Source organism: Lontra canadensis, unplaced genomic scaffold, assembly GCF_010015895.1.
Source record: "Lontra canadensis isolate GAN:19392208 unplaced genomic scaffold, GSC_riverotter_1.0 scaffold1, whole genome shotgun sequence".
NCBI classification, from domain to species: domain Eukaryota; kingdom Metazoa; phylum Chordata; class Mammalia; order Carnivora; family Mustelidae; genus Lontra; species Lontra canadensis.
In genome coordinates this window covers 35,480,956-35,497,989 of record NW_022630995.1, presented here as the reverse complement: position 1 = coordinate 35,497,989, position 17,034 = coordinate 35,480,956, and the positions used below count along the sequence as shown (strand labels likewise).

Genomic DNA, 17,034 nt, shown 5'->3' with positions numbered 1-17,034 from the left:
TAACAAGTTCTTACAAGCCAGTAGGAAAATGACTAACAAACCCAGTGGTGGTTGTGGGGGGGGAAATGTGTGGAGGATATAAACAGACAACAGGGAAGTAAATAGATCAAACATATAAGGAATGCATCCTCATTAGAATATGAGAAAATACAAATTAAGACAATCAGGAGACACCATCATATACACCTGGGATGGACAAACATGAAAACAGCTTATAATACCAAATGTTGGTCAGAATGGGAGGAAACAGGAATTTTCACACATGTTCAGAGATTCTGATTTAAATGGTCTGGAATGGTACCAGATATCCGTATTATTTTAAAAGCTCTGAATTTAATTAAATTTAAATTTAAATTTAAATAAAAGCTCTTCAAGTAGTCTAGATCCAAAGGACCAGGGCACTCTGAGATCTAGACACCATTCTGAACGCATCGCCCTCTAGTGGTCCAAATTGTTCTCAACTGCACCCCTCACACCTCAAGGACTGGAGGAGACGTAGGAGTCCTGACCCTCACTGCTCCTTCCAGATCACTGTTCCTCCCCCCAGCCTTTGAAACCTACCCCTCCTGGGTGCAGCATCCTCAGAGGCTCATCACTCCCTCGTTCACTGAGCATTTCAGCACCGCTCACCGCCCCAGTGCAACACCGCCCCACCATAATTCTAGAGATTTCACTAGCTACGTAGATTATTTCATTCCCCAGCTTCTTAGTTCTTGCATATTCTCTCCTCTAACAGATCTTATTCTGCAACCTACCTCAGCCATGCATTCCTTCATGATACCCCAGATATCATTACCAATGGCTCTACCCTCTTTATAATCTCAATCACCAGCATCCCACTCTCCAGCTACCACCTCCAACTCTTTCCCTTTGCTGCCAATGATTTCTCAGCCCCACTGCGCTGGACTGAAAGGTCATGATCCATCCTTTTAATCATCCCTCTGCATTCACCCTCAACTCCCTTCCTCCTGTCTCCTCTAGACCCAGGTTAAGTCCAACTCATCCCTGGACTGGTAATATTGAGCCTGCGCCGCTGGTTGCAACTGGAGAAAACACACATCCAGGCTGACTTGTTTTACCTGAAATTCATGACTGAGTCCCAACCTCCAGAGGGCACAGCAATCCTACCACCCTTTCTACTCCCCTTCCCTAGTCCATTCGCTCTATCTTATACCTCCTTCCCTCTCACACTTCCAACATGTCTCTCCTTCCTGTCTCTCAGCTGATAATGCTTCATTTTTCATGCAGAAACTAAATGGAACCAGAAGAGCATTTCCCCACCCACCCCGCAAAACTCTACAAGCCTACTTGCCCCTGTCTGCCTGCACGTCCCTCTGCTCTCCTGAATGAACTCTGCCAAGAGCCAGCTCCTCCCCATTGAGCACTGAATTCCATTCCTGCTTGTCTACTCAGGAAAATCACTCACTCCAGCTATGATCGATCTTTCCTCTAGTATATCATCATTGTTTGCACTAATGTTTGGTTCTAATTAGCATATAATGCTACAAGAACTCCCAATCTCTTCATCTTTGTTCCTCTTTACACCAGAACTCCTTGAAAAAGTCACACTACTTACTGTCTCTAAATAATCTCCATCCATTCTCTCAAACCCACGCCAGTCAGGTTTCTTTCTCCACCACTCCAGAGAAATCATTTTTTTTTTGAAAGATTTTATTTATTTATTTGACAGAGAGAGAGAGATCACAAGTAGGTAGGGGGGGGGGGAAACAAGCTCCCTGCCGAGCAAAGAGCCCGATGCGGGGCTCGATCCCAGGACCCTGAGATCATGACCTGAGCCGAAGGCAGAGGCTTAACCCACTGAGCCACCCAGTTGCCTCCAGAGATATCATTCTTTTTTTTTCTTTAAAGATTTTATTTATTTATTTGACAGACAGAGATCACAAGTAGGCAGAGAGGCAGGCAGAGAGAGAGGAGGAAGCATGCTCCCTGCTGAGCAGAGAGCCCGATGCGGGGCTCAATCCCAGGACTCTGGGATCATGACCTGAGCTGAAGGCAGAGGCTTTAACCCACTGAGCCACCCAGGTACCCCAAGAAATCATTCTTAAGGTCGCCCATGACCTCCACGTTGCCAAATCCAAGGGTCAATTCTCAGTGCTCATCAGCACCCTCCGCAGTATTTAACACAGTTAAAAAATCTTGAAAAGTTTTCTTACTTGGCTTCTGGGACACCATACTCACTTCTTCCACTCTCACTCCTATGTACCTCCCTCCTAACCTCGTGCTAAATCACTACATTCCTTCCCAGTCTCTTTGTGGGTCCTCCTTATCTCTCTGACTTGGCACAACGAAGGCTCAGTCTTGACCATCTTCTCTTCTGCAACTCCAAGCATTCTCATGCTTGTTCATGTCTTCAAAACTATCGATTTGCTGATAATTCCCCAGTTACTATCACCAGCCCAGACTTCTCCCCTGAAATCCAGATTCTTACATCCAACCACCTGCTAAACATTTGCTGAACTTTTCTTGCTGAAAATCAAATGCTTGAGTCCTCACTACCTCAAACCCCAAACCTGTGCCTTTTGCCTCCTTCCTGATATCAATAAGTGATACTTCTATTCTTTTTCTTTTTTTTTTAAAGATTTTATTTATTTATTTGACAGAGAGAGAGATCACAAGTAGGCAGAGAAGCAGGCAGAGAGAGGAGGAAGCAGGCTCTCTGCTGAGCAGAGACCCCGATGCGGGGCTCCATCCCAGGACCCTGGGATCATGACCTGAGCCAAAGGCAGAGGCTTTAACCCACGGAGTCACCCAGGCGCTCCACTTCTATTCTTTTTCTTAAAAAGATTTATTTATTTATTTTGAGAGAGAGAGAGAGAGAGACAGCACAAGTGGGAGGGGCAGAGGAAGAAGGAGAATCTCAAGCAGATTCCACGATCAGCGTGGAACCCAAAGTGGAGCTTGGTCCCATGACCCTGAGATCACAACCTGAGCCTAAACCAAGAGTTGGACACTTGACTGACTGGTGCACCCAGGTGCCCCGTGATGCTTCTATTCTTGCGATCATTCTGGTTCAAAATCCTTGAACAAATGTATGACTTCTTTCTTTTCCTCAAACTCCACATCCAATCCTTGAGCAAATGTTATTGGATGTTTCTTTGAAATATCTCTCTATGAGCAAACCAACTCTGATGCTTTCCACCACTCCCATGGTGGCCAAACCCGTAGTCATCTATCCCATGGATAACAACAATGGCCTCCTAACTGGTGTCGACCTCTGCCCTTCCTTCCACCCACCCACCTTCATCCTCTCCCAGCCCAGTAAGAATCAGACACTAGAATCATGGCACACTCCTACTCAAAATCTATAAGGATTCTCATTCAAAGCATAGGCCAAGATCCCAACTGTGGTTTGCAAGGCACTGCCTAGTCTGCCTCCCCCTTTAGACTCCACTACCTCTGTGGCCTCATTCCTTCTAGTCTGGCCCACTCTCCCTCCTCTCCAGCCACAATGGCCACTTTCCCATTTTGTGAGTGCACCAGGTTGTTCCCCCACTGCTCTTTCTGTCCTCTCTGCCTGAAATGGTTCTCTCATATCACCTTTGTTCACTCCCTTACTTCTTTGAAGACTATACTGAAATACCGCTTCATTGCCATGGCCTTCCCAGACCACTGTTGCTCCCACCCATCATTCTGTAGACCTATGGAGGCTATATCCTGCTTTATGCCACTCCCTGATATCTAGTGAGGGTCTCTCCCTTTTAACCAAATGGAAGTTCCTTGAGAGTGGGACTTGGCTTTCCTTCTTAATGCATTCCCAGCCCCTAAAGCAGATCTAGGTACATAGACTACTCACAAAAGTTTTGTTTAATTGGGGGGCCTTGCTGGCTCTGTCGGAAGAGCAGCTGACTCTTAATCTCAGCGTCATGAGCATGGGGCCCACATTGGGTATAGAGATTACTTATATAAGGAAATAAATAAAACCTTTAAAAAAATTTTTGTATTTAATGAATGGTTGTGATGGAGGCAGGCTGGGGCCAGGGACCCGGGGGGGGTGGGTCCCACAAGGCCAGCCAAGAGGGTCCTGGGCTATGTGCAGGGATGAAATCAAATGTGAGCCAGGAGGGAGTGAGAGCAGAGTATATTAAGGATAGGGAAGGAGTGCAGATACGGATAGAGCATCTGGGAGCCTCAGAACAGACAAGGAAAGAGAGTCTCTTTTTGGTTCGGGGTCTGGAGTTTTTACTGAGGATTGTGGTCTGGTGTATGTGTCTGCTCAGGCATCCAAGAACTGGTCGGGAAAAGGACAAGGTCCAGATGTCCTCCCTAAGTCACTTATCCCTCGGGGAGCTAGAGAGTCTTGACATTGAGATGACTAGAGCCAGTGGTCTGGGATTCGATTTGTCTGGTCATTCTCACCCAGTCCTTTCTTAGATGTTATCTGTGGTGCTGAAGACTGAAGAAATCATTAACTCCTTGTCCCTTACCGGGAGAACATGCCTTATTTGTACCATGAGGCACATGTATGGTGGGTGTGCAGGTCCCAGCAAGAACAGAAGTGGGAAAAGGAGCAGAAAGCCCATTTCAGTGGAGTGTCCAGCTTCCCTGTCTCAGCTGACGCACACAGGAGGACACACAACTTCAGATGTCTAGTTAAGGTGACCCGGCTATTCCATTTCTAGCTTGAGATATCAGAAAGCATCCAAAGATCTGACCACCGCAGCACTTTGTGCAATAGTGAAACCTGAAATGCATCACATGTCCATCAATTGGGGAGTAGAAAAAATTGATGGACATTCGTGGATATTCATACAGTGGGCTCCTATGAGACATGGAAATCAGTGCACTAGATCTACATATATGAACATGAGTGATTCTCAAAAATATAAGGTTGAGTAAACAAATGTATAGGATGTTATTTATACAATTTTAAAACACTGAAAAAAGAATTCCATTTAATATCTACGTGATGTGGGAAACAAAGGCAGAAGAAAAGTTACTAAATTTCCTTACTGTTTACAGCCTGTTGACAAGTCTTTGAAACAGGCAGAGTGGCATTGCTCTAGGGACTCAGCTGCCTCGATGTTAATACTTTGCCAAGAGCAAATGGCAATTTTAGCCCGGCCCTCCAGGATCCTGTAAGTCTACTTTAATATATAAAAATTCCTTTTGGAAACCTCCTTTATCTCTACCCCCCAAGATACATGTTGGCAATCATCCCCCAAGCACATGGCCCACTGATATACATCTGAAGGGTCTCATGACTCAGGCTTTATTACACGGTAATAAATGACCTTTCCTCAACAAGAGCTAGCCCTCTCAAGGTCCTGGAAACCGTGCTTCCAAAATTCCTTAAAGGCTTACGCTATCCCGAACCCCTTCCCAACTTGAAAGTATAAAATGGGTCACTCCTTGTGACCTCAGTGCAGCCCTTTCTGCCCATGGGTCCTGTCCCCATGCTTTACTATTTTTTTTAAGGCTTTATTTATTTGACACAGAGAGAGATTACAAGTAGGCAGAGAGAGAAAGGGGGAAGCAGGCTCCCCGCTGAGCAGAGAGCCCAACGCAGGGCTTCATCCCAGGACCCTGAGATCATGACCTGAGCCGAAGGCAGAAGCTTAACCCACTGAGCCACCCAGGTGCCCGACTGTCCCTATGCTTTAATAAAACCACCTTTTGCACCAAAGACATTCCAAAATTCTTTCTTGGCCATTGGCTTTGAACCCTAACATCTCTCCTACATCATATGGATAAAGGTATGCACTGTAAAGTATAAAAATATGGGTGGGCAGGATATACAGTAACCTTGGGACAGTGGTTACCTTCATGGAAGGCGGAAAATGCAATGGAAAGGATTCCCAACATATCTTTAACATTTTTTTTCTTTTAAAAGAGGATTTTAAAATAAATATGACAAAAAGAAAATTTGTTCAATCTACCTATTGTCATAATAGTCTTTACATTTTTTCTTACACAAATAAGTATTTGTCATATTATTCTCTGCTTTTATATGTTTTTTTTTAAGATTTTATTTATTTATTTGACAGAGATCACAAGTAGGCAGAGAGAGAGAGAGAGAGAGAAAGAGGAGGAAGCAGTCTCCCTGCTGAGTAGAGAGCCCGATGCGGGGCTCGATCCCGGAACCCTGATATATGTGGTTTTGTTTTTGTTTTTTTAATTTTTTTTAAGGATCTTATTTATTTATTTGACAGAGAGAGATCACAAGTGGACAAAGAGGCAAGCAAAGAGAGAGGAGGAAGCAGGCTCCCTGCTGATCAGAGAGCCCAGTGCCGGGCTCGATCCCAGGACCCTGGGATCATGACCTGAGCCGAAGGCAGAGGCTTTAACCCACTGAGCCACCCAGGTGCCCCTTGTTTTATATATATATATATATATATATATATGTGTGTGTGTGTGTGTGTTTTAAAGACTGGAATTTTTTAAATGAATAAGCAATTTTTAGTTGCAAAAAATAAGTTTTTGTAATAAAACCTGGTGGGCTTGGAAGCAGCAGCTGCTGCCTAAAAAGGCATAATTTGCAGCCAGCAATGAACTTCCCTCTTTGCTAGAGTTGCTTGCTTGATAGTCTTTTATTGGAAAGGTGTGGTTTAGGGTCAAAGGAGAAAAGGAAATCTGCCCTTAAGAGGAAATGTGTGATTGTGCTCTTACCATTCAGCTCAGCCTGGAAGGCAGGTGGGGCAAAGGTACTTGAAGTCAGTAGGCAGGCACAGAAGTCACCTGCACGGTGTTTGTGTCCCTGGTACGCCAAAACACACCTGTCATACCTTTTGAACAAAATTTGCTAACACTCAAAATTGCAGAACTTGGAAAGAATCAGTCTTTAAAATTGTATTTTCCCTAACTTATGATATATATAGATATAGATATATAGATATAGATCATATATAGATATATAACAAAATATTTACACAATACATACTCTTGTAAACTTCCCCGGCCTCAACTTAAAATTTGGCTATGGCCTGCCTTCTTTGCATGTCAACAAATTGAATGGATAGTTAAGAATTTTTAATGGCCACAGCATATGCGACTGTTCGAAGCTGCTATAATTTACTTAACCAATCTTTTATTGTGGGACAGAGTATTATGTTCAGGTTTTTCCAGGCATAAACAACAATAAATATCCTCGCACATACATATTCGCACATTTGACTCTGAAGACGCATTTGCAAAATGTGGGATTCCTGGACCAAAGCTAATGCTTTTCAATTTTGATCCCCATTTCCAAATTGGCCTTCTAGAAAGCGTTTTGTTTAGTTGGTTGTTTTTTTTTTTTTTTTAAGATTTTATTTATTTATTTGACAGTCAGAGATTACAAGTAGACAGAGAAGCAGGCAGAGAGAGAGAGAGAGAGGAGGAAGCAGGCTCCCTGCCGAGCAAAGAGCCCGATGCGGGGCTCGATCCCAGGAGGCTGGGATTGTGACCTGAGCCGAAGGCAGAGGCCCCAACCCACTGAGCCACCCAGGCGCCCCAGTTGGTTGGTTTTAAATCAGATTGCACTCCCTCCGGTAGGGTAAGGGAAAGCTGTTTAACGCACAATCGAGGCATCATAAACTCTTGCTGAACTTGAGCGATCGCCTCCTTGGGAAACTGCCTGCGAGGTTTTCCGGGCGCCTTTAAAGGCAGGAAACGGTCGCGGGGAAACCCGAGGACCGCCCAGGTGGGGGTAGCGCCCTCCGGCTCTCCCCGCGGGCACAGAGCTGGAAAAGCCAAGTTTCCCAGGAGGATCCCCGTCCGGCCCCAGGGGGTGCAGGGCTGAGCCGGCCGCGCTCCCGCTCCGGGGCGGGCCGCACGCGGGGGCGGGGCTCCTCCTGGGCCGGCGGCGGGGCGGGGCAGCTCGGCCGGCCGCCCCGTGTCCCCCTCCCGGCCCGCCCTCCGGCCGCGTCCCCGCCGGCCCTGCCGACGTGGCGGGGCGGGACCCGGCGGGCGCTCCCGCGCGCACTCGGCCGCCTGAGCGGTAAGAGCCCCGGGCACCCTCTCCGCATCCCCTTCCCCCGGCGGGCGGGGGAGTGCGGGGACCGCCGCAGCGGGGTGGTGGGGAGACCCTGCCGTCGCTGCTCTTCCTGGCCCCCGAATCGTGCCCCTTGCGTTAATGGGAAGCCATCGGCAGGGACTTGGCACCGGGCGGGGGACCCGGGAGGACCGGACTTTGGGGTGAAGGTCCGGGGAGGCGCGGGCGGCGCGGCCGAGGGCCCTGCGTGGGTGCGGGCGTGTGAGTGTGTGTGTGTGAGTGTGTGTCGCTCTGGGTCCACGCTCATGCACACACCCACACGCCCGCGCTCGGGGTCTGCCCCCTCGGCCGGCGTGAACCTCCGCGGAGCCTGACCCGTGCTCTCCAACTATCCGGTCCCGACACCGAGCAAAGCTGAGAAAGTTTCCCCAGGGTCCCGGGTCCGAGTCAGAGGCAGGCTGCAGGGCTCCCGCCACCGGGGGTCACAGCGGGAGCAGGTCCCCATAAGGCAAAGGCTTCCATCGTGGGGTATGCTTGCTTTTGGCCTCGGAAAGCCGAGCTCTGGCCTTGGAAAACCGAGCTCTGGCCTTGACCTCCCACCCAACTTCATCATCTCTCCTGCAGCCGCGCTTGCATTTCCATCCCAGCCAACACCCTAAGCTGGTACCCCCGGCCGAGCCTAACCCAGGCTCCCCAGGCCCCACCCGCTCGCCCACTCTCTCCTCTTCCACGCTGGAATCTGGTGACTATTTCCAGCCATCTCCGTCCAGGCGCCTGAACTTGACTGCTCTTTCCCGGAGTAAGACGTTATCTCTGTCTGGGCTTAGGGCTGTATATCTGTGTCCTGCTCATCCCATCAGTTCCCATCCTAAACTTCAGGGGTACAAACAGGTGGCTTCTCAAATCAGTGTCTCTTGAACCCCAACCCGAGGTAACCGAGGAGTCAGCCTCTCTCCTCAGAGGCCTCTTTTCTTTTCTTTTCTCCTAGTGCCCCTTTCCAACCTCACCCATATTCATGCCCTGCTCCCTCCTTTCCTCCATCAGAGCCTGAGCTCAGGAAAGACTCTGATAAGCCCTTACATTGTAAGCTTTAAGCAAAGGAATGAAACTTCCAGTGTAGTATTTGAAACACAAGGGAGTCAGTGCAGAAGGAGTTTGAGGGTGAGAGGGGGCCTTCTAGAATACCAAGGATTCAGCCCATACAAGAAGCCATTTATTTGTAAGTCTGGCTTATGTCAAATATTCTCTCTCTTGAATCAATATCAAACAATATATTTCAGTTATGTAAACATCTGAGGGTCAGAACCCAAGCTCAGTGCTCGTTGGTCACAGTGCTGGAGGAGGAGGAAATGACACACAGACAGATCCGCCTTACAAATGCCATAGAAGTCCGTGCAGAGTGTCACACAGAGCATGGAGGTTCGGGAAGCAATTAATTCTTGGGAAAAGAGTGGGGGAAATTAGGGAAAATTTTAGAGTAAAAAGTAACAGTAGACATGGAGAGACGAGTAGAAGGTTGCCAGGCAGCTGAAGGCAGGGCAGCCCAGACAGGGGAACCAGACAGGCAAAGGCGAGGTAGGGAGTGGTTACAAGCTGTGAGCATTAATGGAAAGTCTGGTGAGGCCAGAGTGGAAGGTGTCCTAAGAGCTGGAGGAGGTGGATAAAGAGATCAGGGCCATAGATGTCATGCAAAGGTGTTTAAACCTAATTTTTTTTCCTTAAAGATTTTATCTATTTTTTCAGAGAGAGAGAGCGCACAAGCAAGGGGAGTGGCAGGGAGAGGGAGAAGCAGGCTCCCTGCTGAGCGAGGAGCCTCATGTGGGACTCCATCCCAGGACCCCGGGATCATGACCTGAGCTGAAGGCAGACGCTTAACCAACTGAGCCACCCAGGCTCCCCAAACCTAATGGTTTTTAAACAGGGGAGCAAATAGGTCCTATCTGGGTTTCAGAAAAATACACAGGAGGAAACAGCCTGGGGCTTCATAAGGGGGGATCTCTCACCCAGAATTTTTGTTCCTAGTCCTCACTGACAAGTCCTTTTTAAAATTGGGGGCAGTGATTTTCCCTAGGGTACTGTGTTACCAAATTCTTATTTTGCCAAAAGAGGCTATTTAAAAAGAAATCATTCTACGGCACTACTATTTCATAAAGTGAACGATTTTAATACCAAGAAAAGCATAAAGGCTAACCTTGTAAGATGAAGGCAGTCCTTTAATAAATTTAGACTGATGAAAAACTTGCGATCTTGTCCTCATTTTTCTCTATCATCATGGACTGGTCCCAGTCCTGCAGTCTTTGGGGTTTGGAAACCCAGTATCCAGAGCATTTTGTCCCCTCTTACTCCACAGAGGAGGAAGGGAGGAAGCCCAACAGTAATAAGTTGTGCACACACACAGAGATGGTGGAACCAGAACATTCTCTCTCTTCCTCAGAGAACTCCCCTACCCCCGACCCCCCATGCCACCTGCCCCCCATTCTTTCATACTGCCTCCTGGTGGGGCCACACATTCATCCCAGTTATCTAGACATCATTCCTGGTGCAGGGCATTTGCACATACGCTTATCTCACCATGCCTGAGTATTCCTAGCAAAGCCACTTTCAAGGTTCTCCTCTGCATAAGGTCAGTCTCATTCCGGTTCAAGGTTCTCCTTTGCAGGAGGTCAGTCTCATTCCAGCACATCTTTCCCTTATTTGGTGTGCTGTTTTGTATCCTCTCTTAACCGTGGCATGTTTGCTTGAAGCAGTTTCCTGGATCTTCATTGACCAGGGATAACGTGAAAACAGATTATTCATTTTCTGAAGGACAGTAGCCATGTCTTCCGTTTTGAACTTATTTTTGGAGCCCATGGTGTTCCTCCTCCAATACCTCGCATAGTTCTGGGAGCATTTTAGGTGATGAATGAATTTACTCATGAAAAACCAACTTATTCCCAGCCCACAAAGGCTCCTTTATATGCTACTCTTCCTCTCCTTGAAGTTTCCCAAAGAAGCCTCCTTGTTTCTGTGGGTTGAGTTTCGCTAGCATCAAGACAGGCTGCGGTGATGAGTGTTCCAAACCCTAAATCGGGAGAGATTTATGTCTTACCGCTTCTGGGGCACCCAGGCTAAGATAGGGACTGTCCCAGGAAATAGCGTGTGTCACAGCTGTAGTCTGAGTGCATTCGGATGGTCACTGTGTCTGAACAGCTGTCTTTAGGATACAACAGTTTCTAATGGCCTCGGATACAAGGGCACAGTCTTCAAAATGGATTACATCTCTCCTGTCCTAACACGCAGAGGAGATGAAGGTCGAACAGAGCTAACGAAGAAGATTTGGGGGTTTGGTTTTGGTTTAGAGAAAACGGAGACCTGCAACTGGTCAAAGTAAACGGAGATTAAAGATACATACAATTAGCAGTTAAAGTAGGGTGAACAGTGTGGTGGTCATTTTTATTATCCCAACTGATGTCAAAATACAGTCTTCGAAATGTATAAGTTGACGGTCAATATTTTTAACAGTATGGGTTCAACATCTTATTTGGGGTATTTCTGAAGGGATGGCTTCCTGTTGATGGTTGAAGGCAGGGCGGTCACAGGGGAAAGAGGTTTTGCTCAGCCATTTTTCTACAGCTGTTTCTACAGCTGAGGTGAACAGACCTAAGTCACATGGACCCTCAGCTTGTTCTTAGAAGCTTGATGAAGCTTGATGAAATCTCCATCCTTTGGGACCTCTGGCATGGACTGCTCTAGAGGCAGGACTCGGCTAACCCAGTCAGGCTTTGGGGTGCTCTCACAATCAAGGCAGAACTAGAAAATGTCTATCTCAAAGAGCGCTAAGCTGCTGAACCCAGAATAATCTTGTGCCCTGGGAACAGAAGGGCAGGTCGCACCTGTGGGTGATTGCTTGCCAGTCCACCTATCTGAAGCATTTCCCATTTCCCTGGTGAAAAATGGTTTCTAATCTCCCTTGTGCTAATTAGCACAGCCTGGGGTAGTCACTAAAGAAGGTGTTAGTGAAGCCCTAGCTAGAGGGAACACCCAGTAACAGATTTTTTTTAATAAAGATTTTATTTATTCATGAGAGACAGAGAGAGAGGCAGAGGGAGAAGTAGGCTCCCCAAGGTACAGGGAGCCCCATGTGGGACTCGATCCCAGGACCTTGGGATCATGACCGGGGCCAAAGGCAGATGTTTAACTGACTGAGCCACCCAGGTGCCCCCAGTGACAGATTTTGAATGCTAACTCAAGACCTCTGGAGAGTATATTCCTGAACAGGGCACCCCTGATGTTAACCAACCATGCCCCGCCCTCCTTACCCCCCACCCCCCCTCATCCCCTTCACCCCCACCTGTAAGTTACACCTACGCTGTGCGTATGTCACACAATAGAGTCGCACAATAGATCCTGAAGTATTTTAGAGCCCATTAGGAACAGCATGGAGACACATTTAGGGCAAAGCGTCCAAAATGTTTTTTCTTTGCCCAGGAATGTTTATTGTAGCTAGGTTTATTCTCACATCCCTGCTTCTAGAAAAGTGAAATAGTTCGGAGTGCCTTAGTCGTCCAGATGAATAATAAGGATTTTCAAATTACAAAGAAATGAAACTATCAGACAGTGCCTCTGACCAGCTGCTGGTGGATACAAGGTGGGAACAAAAGTGATGTGAAGCATCATTTATTCATGCACCCATTCTCCTTATGTCCCCAGGAACCAGATGAGGATAGGATAAAACGGAAAAAGGTTTAGGTCGTGGCACCGGAGCAATGTCCTAGACCACGGGTCAGCAAACATTTTTGTCAAGGGCCGGATCGTAAATATTTTAGGCTTTGCAACTTTGTGGGCTATAAGGTCTTTTTTTATTTTTCCTCCAAGATTTTATTTATTTGGCAGAGAGAGAGAGAGAGAGAGAGAGGGTGTTCAAAACACAAGCAGGGGAGCTGCAGGCAGTGGGAGAGAGGGAGAAGCAGGCTTTCCGCTGAGCAGGGAGCCCAATGTGGGTCTCGATGCCAGGACCCTGGGATCATGACCTGAGCCGAAGGCAGCCTCTTAACCGACTGAGCCCCCCCAGGCGTCTGGCCAGAAGTTCTTTTCAGCTATGCAATTCTACCATTGTAGTGTTAGGGAAGCCATAGTTGGTGTATCAACAGATGAATGTGTCTCTGTCCCAATAGAATCTTATTTACCATACCAGGGCAAGATGTGGCCAGCAGGCTGCCATTTGCCAACTGTCTTAGCCCAGTCCTGACTCAGATTTTCAAGAAGATTCTGTAAGTTTCTAAAAGGACCGCAGCTTCTCAAGTACCCTCACTCAGTTCCGCCTTCCTTCCACGAGCCACGGCAACTCCCTTGTCTGTACGGTGGCCTTGTTTCCTTCTCTCCTGTTTCAGCTAGGCATTGACCATACTCATTGCAGATCACCTCCCGCCTTGACTATCCTCAACTTTATATAGCAGCTAAAGCAAAGTATGCATTTTTTTACTTTCCCACCCGTAGACTTATTTGCGGGAGTGTTATTACTGAATTCAAGCACTTTTGTTTGAAAGGAGACATTCTAAACTTAGTTCATTGGGTGACGAAGGACAAAGGAAAGAGAATATAGAATGTTTGGAACCATTTGCTGTAAGGTAGCTCTTGAGAAGTAAATGGGGTAAAGGCATTTTCTGCTTGCTTTCATTTCAGATTACATTTTTAAGAACTTTAACTCCAATATAATTAACATACGGTGTTCTGTTAATTTCAGGTGTACAATATGGTAATTCTGTGATTCTGTACAACACCTGGTGATCATCACAAGTGCCCTCCTTAATCCCCATCACCTGTTTCCCCCATCTCCCCTCTGATGACCATCAGTTTGTTCTCTATAGTCAAGAGTCTGTTTCTTGGTTTGTCTCTCTCTCTCTTTTTTTCTTTGTCTGTTTTCTTTCCTAAATTCTACCTACAAGTGAAATCATATGGTGTTGTCTTTCTCTGACTTATTTCACTTAGCATTATACTCTAGCTCCTTCCATGTCATTGCAAATGCCAAGATTTCAAGATTTCATTCTTTTTTTCTGGCTGCATTATATATATATATATAATATATTATATTATTAGATATGTATATCTATATGTGTGAGAGATATATATCTATCTCACATCTTTTTCCATTCATCTACTGAGGGACACGCGCGCTGCTTCCAGAGTTTGGCTCTTGTAAATGATGCTGCCATAAACACAGAGGTACACCTACAATCCAGTAATCATACCATTGGGTGTTTGCTCAAGAAATACAAAAACACTAATCCAAATTACATTTTAATTTTAAGTCTCCAAAAATATTAATATAACAATACACATATGTGTTGAGCTTCCCACTATGTTCAAGAAACCACGTTAAGTGCTACATCAGATACGAAAACAAGACAAGGAAGACCCTTGTCTTCATAGTATTTACAATGTACTAGAATAGGAAAACCCTCAAGCAACTCTAACCAAGGTGAGCTAGACACAAAGCATCTGGCAGAAGAAAAATGGTATCCAGTTGGGCAGAACGAACAATGGAGGTGGTGGTTTTTTTCAATGGGTCTTCAGTGTGTGAAACACAACATATTGAACCAACAGCTGTGGGAATGTCACAGTCTCGGTCCAGGTTTCGGAAGGGAACAGTGGGAGGAAGCCTGGTGGGATTGGAGTGCAGAGGTGTTTGGATGCCAGCTAAAGCTGGTGGCCTCATCTCAATGGTGCAAAGGCCTTGAGAATATGGGAATGGGATGGGGAAGGGTGGGGAAGTGAAAGGGAGAGCAACAGGAGAAGGTGAACCCAGTGTTGAAATCATCAACATGAACCATAATGAGAGCCTGAGCTAGAGGGGTGGCCGTGGGGCGAGAGGTAAAAGACAAGACATGAATTCTGAATCAAGGGCCTCTAGGATTTGGCCACTGGTTAAATGTAAGAGAAGACGCTGGTGGCACTGCAGAAACAGTTCTGATATGGTTCAACTTCAAGGTTAGATGGGTTCAAATCTCAAACCTGCCATTTACTGAGCCTCCGTTGTCTCATCTATAAAATGGAGATCCTAATATCTGACTCAGGAGACAATATATGCGAGGAGCTTGCCTTAATAGGCACTCAATAAATGATAGCTTTCGACAGCCCTGAGGTTTTAAGCCTGGGTTATTGGGGAAGTCCAGGCACCGTTAAGTTAAGAGGAAGAACAAGTATTAGCAGTAAGACAACAGGTTTTCATTTGGATGGGATCAAGTGTCCAGCTGGCCATGGGAACTATTTATCCAGAAGTAGAATTTTTAAAATAACAGTGTTATTAACATGTAACATTATAGGTTGTACGTATTGTTTATACTCTTAATATATTGAGATATAATTCACATATGACTGAACTCACTCTTTGATAGTGTATAGTTTCAGTGGTCTATGGAATATTCATACAGTTGTGCAGCCATCACTATCTAATTCTAGAACATTTTCTTCCCACACCATAGAAATCTGTGCCCATTAGAAGTCCTTCCTCATTCCCCTTCCTTCAGTTTCTGGAAACCACTACTTCATATTCCATCCCAATGGAATGAAGTAGATATTGAAACTCACAACAGGAGAGTGGTGTGTGAAACCTTGAGAAAGGAACGGGAACACGAGCAAAGACACTAGCCAGACAACCTTGGGGACAGCTCTGTGAGGGACCAGAGTTACACATGTGTGTGATTCGAAGCCTATACTCCATGTGGCCAGTATGCTAAGTGGCTTCTCACATACCGTGGCTTTAGTGGCAACTTGAGGTTTGACCAGTTGGTAAACACTGAGGTCAACAAAAATATCCACTGATTGGACTGAGACGTGGCATCCGGTGTAGTGAGAACACTGTGTTTTCATGTTAGCCTGAGAAAATTGTCATCTCAAATTAGCCTTCTAGATCTGTGCTATCCAGTAAGGTAGCTGCTAGCTACACATGCCTATGTAAAATGTAAACTTAAATCATTTAACATTAAATAAAATTTAAAATGTAGTTGCTGGGGCAGCCGGGTGGCTTAGTTGGTTAAGCCTCTGGCCATGGATCTCAGCTCAGGTCTTGATTTGAGGGTCGTGAGTTCAAGCCCCGCATTGGGCTCCATGCTGGGTGTAGAACCCATTTTTAAAAAGTTGAGGGGCGCCTGGGTGGCTCAGTGGGTTGAGCCTCTGCCTTTGGCTCAGGTCACGATCTCAGGGTCCTGGGATAGAGTCCTGAATCGGGCTCTCTGCTCAGCAGGGAGTCTGCTTCCCTCTCTCTCTCTCTCTGCCGGCCTCTCTGCCTACTTGTGATCTCTCTGTGTCAAGTAAATAAAATCTTTAAAAAAAAAAATTGGGTTAGGGGGTACCTGGTTGGCTCAGTGAGGTAAGTACCCATCTCTTAATTTTGGCTCAAGTCATGATCTCAAGGGCAGGGTATCAAGGTCATGGTATCAAGCCCCACATCAGGCTCCAGGCTCAGCAGGGAGGCTGTTTGAGATTCTCTCCCTCTCCCTCTGCTCTTAGGCCCACTCTCTCTTTCTCAAATAAATAAATCTTGAAAAAAAAAAAAAAAGGTGCTCAGTTGCACCAGCCACATGTCCCATGTTCAGTGGGCATATGTGGATATTAACTACAACATTGGACAGTGCAGACATAGAACATTGTCATCATTGCAAAAATTTCTGTTGAATGGTGCTGTCCTACAAGATATAATAACTTGCAAGCTTCAAAAAGAGTTTTCAGCTTTGTAGGTACTTTCGTAAGAGTGACCTGCCCTTCTTTCCCTCCCAACTCCTGTGTAAACTGTTGTCCAAATAAAGCTCAGACATTCACCAGCTGGTGTCCAGCAAAACACACTTATGTGTTCGTAGGTCTTTTTCTTGATGTGAATCTCTGACAATGTTGTAAAGCTAAAGGTCAAGTTGTTTTTGATAAGCTCTTGGGTCTTTTCTGTGCTTATTCTCATTATTGCTACAATTATAATTAATAAAGTGATATTAAGTAATTTCACAGATACAGATAATGCTCTTAGTTTCCATAGACATATCCCCCCATACCACATAAGAGATCCATGAAAGTTTAGAGATAGCACTTTAGGGTCGTATTAGTTTCCTACAGCTGCTGTAACAAATTACAACAAA

General features: G+C 46.1%; 1 protein-coding gene across 3 annotated transcripts in view; it reads left to right on the top strand.

Annotated features, from left to right (window-relative positions):
* The first annotated feature begins 7,848 nt into the window (after positions 1-7,848).
* Positions 7,849-17,034, top strand: part of FAM114A1 (family with sequence similarity 114 member A1) — a 72,833-nt gene continuing 63,647 nt past the window's right edge. The window contains exon 1 of one of the 3 annotated variants that reach the window (XM_032853412.1): positions 7,849-7,936. The gene's annotated coding sequence lies outside the window, so the exon portion shown is untranslated. Of the gene's footprint in view, positions 7,937-8,935; positions 9,350-17,034 lie in introns of those variants that run through there. The other 2 variants (XM_032853431.1, XM_032853421.1) reach the window with 2 other exon arrangements.